We start from the raw sequence: 6,268 nt of genomic DNA, 5'->3' as shown, positions 1-6,268 counted from the left end.
GAGGTCTTCAATCTCGTCCGATCTTCACTCTAAGTACAAGTCGATCCATGTGAGAATTGCTCTGAAGTCGAACATGGAAAGACATCGCTTGATTACAAGTCAATGATGTAAACTATTAACAAGCGCGAGAGGAATCACCGATAATGATGATGACCCTCAAGGTACTACAGTACAATTCACGTGGTGTGAATAGAGGACTTGGCGTCGAACACCACGCAAAATATTTCGGTCGAAGGTCATTGATGTATACCTGTCGCCGGAAGTGAGAAACTTGCCATTGAGGCATGCAAGCTTCAAAGTACTGAAGGGGGTGTTCCTAGATCAACTTCTTGGATAATGAGCTGATGTCGACAAGAAGCGATCCGTCAAAGGAGGGCCTTAATGAATCCCACATCGATGACACGGAACGGAGCTAATGATTTTGATGGAGGTGAAAACGATCTGATGACATATGATTCAGGGTGGCAGTCATGAAAGAGTATAATGTATGGTAGTGGATGGGACACAGGTGACTTCTCTGAATGACTTCTCTTGAACATATGGCGACACTTATCTGATGGATTGGTAGCATTACCCCAAGTATGGATGGTATGGCGAGACCATGGTGATGTGACCGGTGAATGAAACAACCCAACCCAATTGTGGTACGGAGGAAAAGTGTCATGTTCAAGAGCGACTTGCTACCATCAAAGTTTTCTTGAGTTTCTCCCAATTTTTCCCCAGGCATTGCTGACCAGTACCTCTTTATTTTTGTCAAGCTTGAGGAGGATAACATATGCTTGTTCTATAACTTGCCCTTCGGGCAAGCCCATCGCTATGTTTTAACGAGCCTAGCGATAGTGAAACTCGTTCTCGTCTAAAGACAAGTTTGTCGCTATTTCATGCATTTAACGAGTCTAACGACAAGGATAACTCGGTCCTTTTCATTTTTAGAGAGTCTAAAAAGGTACATAAAGTTAACTCCAAAAGTCCTTTTTCGTCATCTAATCCCTTAAGTCCGAAAAAGTATAAAACAATACAGAAGGGATGAATTTTCGATAGTTTTAACGAGCCGAATAAAACAAGCGCTCGATCTTTTTGTGCAATAATCCCTCAGGTCCAAAAAGATTAAAATCTAGAGGAGGGATAGCTCTTCCAGTCACTTTAACGAGCTGGAAGGCCAAAACTCGGCAATCTTTTCATCTTTTACGAGTCAGATGAAAAGAGTTTAAAGAAGACTCGTCTTTTGAGGAGCGAGTGATAAAAAGGGGTAGTAGCTGATTCCAAGGAAGGATTGGAATTTCCAAATCACGGCAGTGTCACAAGGATGGCTAGTGAAATCACTCTTCGCAGTTGTTCCTCAAAATGGGTAAACAATCATATGGAGGTGAATGATCGGCCAATGGAAAAGTGGAGGTGGTGGGCAAACACGACCAAGGCTTTAATGGCTGATGTCGCTACATTCACGGTGGTTATTTACCGGAATAGTTCATTTTTAAACGAGCTTAAACGCGGGTGGAAACATTTGCTCGATCTTATGTTTATTTTTTAACGAGCATGAACTATGTGCTAAAACTGCTCGGATCTTGCGTTTATTTTTTAACGAGCATGAACTGTGTGCTAAAACTGCTCGATGATGGTCTTGTTTTGGATTTTTACCGTAAATATCTTTGTTCTTTCAACAGATAGTACTGTATCTTCGACTGCTTCATCAAACGACTTAGAAATAAACAATATTTGTTTGAAAATGAGATTGACACACTAATATTTTACTTTGAACTACGTGAAAAGAAATTAAAAGTGTTTTTACCTCTCATTTTACCATTTCATTTGCACTTGGTTTGTTGGAGCTTTGGAGGTGCCTCTTCCTCTTCGATTTTCATCAGCTGATTTCGGGAGATTCTGTGGACGATTCTTGGCACCGTCTGGACCAGGTAGGAGCTAAACCCTAGCTCTTTCTTTTCATGGTTTCCTTTTTGCATTCTGTGCCTCTTTTCCTGTTTTTCTGAGCCCCTAGGGTTTCATGAGCAGGTTTTCCTATCAACGCACCTTGTGCCTAGCGAAACTTGCGCTGAATGTCAGCCAGTATGAAGGCAGTTTGACATTCAACGCAGGTGAACCACTCCTGCAGGTGCGTTGGGCGAAAAAGAGGAACTTGTTGCACATTTTTTGATGAAAATTTTGCCTGTTTTACATCAAAATCAGGATCTTACTCCTTCTCTTGTTTGTTTTGCAGGGATCTTTGGGCAAAATGACCCTTACATGGCGAGAACGAGAGCATGAAGAAGAGGACATGATTGCCCTACATGATCCAGTTATAGTGAACGCGCTGAGGAACTGTGGCTTGCTGAAGTTCTTCCGCATCTCTAGCATGAGACAACAGATCAACCTACTGCAGTATTTTCTTGATGCTTGGGATCCCGACCACCAAGTTTTTCAGATTAGGGGCAAGTCCATCCCCTTGACAGCAGTGGACATCTATTTCTTGACTGGTTTGTCGAGGCGAGGTGCCCCCATCTCTTTGTCAGGTTCGGTCCGGGGGAGCGATTCTGTGAGAGATTATGTCCGCCAGTATTGTAGGGAAGGATCTCAGCCGAGTAAAGACAACAAGATCGTCATCCGCGATGTCACCGAAAGGGCCCTCAGGGCTATCTTGATTACTTTTGGTAGGATGGCCGGTAGCGCTTCTCTTCATGTAGCCGACAGGTCCTATATGCAGCATGCCTTGGAATGCCTCCAATCGAAATTGTTCAACTGGTGTGATGCAGTACTTCTGGTGATGAAAGAACAGCTGACCAAGGTAAAGACCGGAAGATTGAAGAACTTTGGGTTCGGTTCTATTTTGACCGCCTTTGCCTTGGAGAGGATACCACTGATGCAGCCTCAGTACATTGCACTTGACTTACCTTCTCCTACCGAACCACGTATGCAGAGATGGGTTGTTCACATGTCTCGGCATGCAGGCCAGTCTCAGATTTCCTTTTCTGATACCTTCTTCAGGTGGTTTGATCGTCAAGAGATGGCTTATGCCGAGTATCCATATGTTGGCATGGATTTTCGGGGTGACCCGGATTTAGTACTGCCGGCTGGCGAGCAGTGGGGTGCTATTGGTAAAATCTCTAACCATATCATTGTTTATTGTTTTTGTTTATAATGTTCTTGTGCTTTATTCTATCAAGACTTTAATCAAACTCATGTGTACATGCAGATGTTGGTCTTGTTGGGCCAGTAGCCCGTCCGAGAGTGCCAGCTGTCACCCCAGCAGGAGAGGTTGCCGGGAGAGTTATTCTTCGCGATCTTGATGTGGCTGAGACTCTTTCAGCTGTGCAGGAGCAGGTCGAGAGCCTTACTCTCGGTATTCCAGATGTGAGGATTGACGAGTTGCCGTTGCAGCTACAGCGGCATACTACTGGTGTGCCCAGACGATGGACTCGTCTCTTGCGTATGATTGCACAGGCCGTGACTTGCTATCACGAGCATCATTAGACTAGGGTGCCCCCTAGCATTTTGAGTTTTTGGGTCATATGACCGATTTTGTCTTGGTTACAGAACATTATATGTGAACCATAAACAACTATATATATTTTTGATTTTCGGAGTTTTATTCTGGTTTACGTGATCCATATGTGAAACATTGATGATGCTTTTCTTTTTATCAATTTTTCAAATATCTATCTAACACATAGTTTGCTAATGAGTCGATTAATGTGTTTAAGTTTCTGGGAATGTGTTGATATTGAATAAAATCAAATTGTCTTTCCAAAATCTTAACCCTTAGGAACTTGCGATAAATAGCTGGATTTCAGACAGAGTAGATACCAGTGAGTTGCAGTATTACGAGTTGTGAGTCTAGCCTGACGATTAGTCGACGTATACCATGGGTGATGGCATCAGAGAGTAGTTCTATCAACGCGCTATACTCAGCGATGTTATTCGTTGATTGACCAATACATACACCTCTGAAACTTACTAACTCGCCACTTGGATCAAAAATGGCCCAGGCTGCGGAGGATAGGTTCTGCGAACTACGACTCGCTCCGTCGGCATATCCAACACATGGTTCCAATGGATTTGACATCTGCAATAAATGTAAAAAGTGGATTACTTAACCAAAATAAACACTTTAGCGAAAACAAAAATGTAACAAAAGCATACAGGTTACTATTAGGCATAGTAACGCTTGAGGTACAACCCGTTACGAGGTTGCGCCAGTGGAATTCCGTCATAATCCATTAACTCGTAGGCTCCTTTTGCTAATAACCTTTTAACAATATAGGGGCCCATCCATAAAGACTTAAATTTACCAGCTCCCAATTTATCGGATTCTTGGTAGTAAAGCAAGACCAAATCACCTTCTGAGAAGACACGGGGTTTGACATTCTTGTCGAACTACGCCTTGACTCATTTCTTATGGGCTTCGTTAGCCAATGCGGCATCACAACGGGTTTCATCCAATTGGATTAACTCCAAGAAACGAGCCTCTTCTTCTAAAGTTCCGGGGAGGAGATCAATTGCGAGTTTAAGAGACGAGATTTCACACTGGATTGGTAGGATTGCTTCCAGGCCATACACCAGTTGGAAAGGTGTGAATCCAGTTGCATTCCTTACCGATGTTCGGTAGGCCCACAAAGCTGAGTACAGGATTAGGTGCTATCTTCTTTTGTGAACCCCAATCATCCTTTGCAACATGCGCTTCAAGACTTTGTTGATTGCTTCAACTTGCCCGTTAGCTTGCGGATAATATGGGGTAGAGCTGTCGTGAGACAACCCTAGTTTGGTAGCTAATTCGACCATCATGTGATTGCGAAAATGCGATCCATGATCTGTAACTATAGCTTGTGGTACGCCGAATCTGGCGACTACATGATTGAAAAAGAATAGGGCAGCTGTTTCACCAGTATTATCTAATGTAGGCATCGCCTCGGCCCATTTGGTAAAATAGTCAACCACGACTATGATATACCCGTGCCCCCCAGTCGAGGTGGGGTTACATGTCATGAAATCGATGCCCCATTTGGCGAAAGGCCCCACAGCTACTATTGGCTGTAGCGGAGCGGGAGGTCTTCTAGTTTTGCTATCAAAAATCTGACAAGCATGGCAACTTTTGACTGCGGTTATGCAATCTTTGAACATGGTTGGCCAGAAGTATCCTGCTCGTAAGATTTTTTGTGCTGTAGCATATCCAGATTGATGCCCCCCACAGGCACCTGAATGACACTCATTCAGGGCTTTTTCGGCTTCCTCATGGGTGAGGCACCTCTTGAGAACCGTATCGACACCACGACGGTAAAGTGTATCACTGACGATAATGTAGTCTTTTGCTTGGTATCGAATACGTTTTTGTTCTGAGTGGGAGGTGTTTGGCCGAAATCTTTGGGTTTGGAGATAAACAATTATATCTCCATACCACTCATCGCTTGTGGATATCAAAAACAAACTTTCGTCCACGATTGATTCTTGGGATGTTTCATCGTTGGACGATGATGGGAGATCGCATAATAATTCTGCGAAAACCAAAGCTTTCTTTGATTTGGATTTCACAAATTCTAGATCAAACTCTTGAAGGATTGCTATCCATTTTGAATATTTTCCCCCCAGCAACTGTCGCGACAATATATAAGTCATGGGGTTGCAATCTGATAGAATGGTAGTTTTCCGAAAGAGGACATAATGTCGAAATCTCTGTATCGCTTGAACAGCAGCGAGTGCTAGATTTTCAACGTAAGAATATTTGCTTTCTGTATCATTCAAGTTTTTACTTAAATAATATATAGGATGTTCAATTCCATCGACTTCTTGAACTAAAACCATCGCAATGGTTGTATCCACTGCAGCTAGATACAGGTTAAAATCTCTTTGATAGTCCAGAGCATACATTAATGATGCTTTTACTAGAGAATCTTTCGGAGCGTCAAAGGAATCTTGCGCCACCTGATCCTAGACAAAAGGTACATCCTTTTTCAAAAGACGAGTATAACCTTTAGCAAGTTCTGCGTAATTTGGAATGAACCTCCTCAGAAATTTTGCTTTCCCTTGGAGTTTCTGAATCTGAAGCAGATTTGAAGGTGGAGGCAAATTTATGATTGCCTGAACCTTACAGGGGTTGAGACGAATCCCGTCCTTGGAGACTACAAATCCAAGTAAACGACCAGAACTGACGCAAAATACACATTTGTGTGGATTGAGTCGTATCTTGTAGTGTCGGCAACGTCGAAATATCGCTCTTAAATGTTGCAGATGATCAATCTGCTTTCGCGAGTGAGCTGGAAGGTCGTCGAGGTATGGTTGA

Source organism: Pinus tabuliformis, chromosome 2_2 (genome assembly GCF_031772625.1).
Source record: "Pinus tabuliformis cultivar Carrire ecotype Pingquan chromosome 2_2, CPIR1, whole genome shotgun sequence".
In the NCBI taxonomy this organism is placed as follows: Eukaryota; Viridiplantae; Streptophyta; class Pinopsida; order Pinales; family Pinaceae; genus Pinus; species Pinus tabuliformis.
This window is presented reverse-complemented; position numbering follows the sequence as displayed.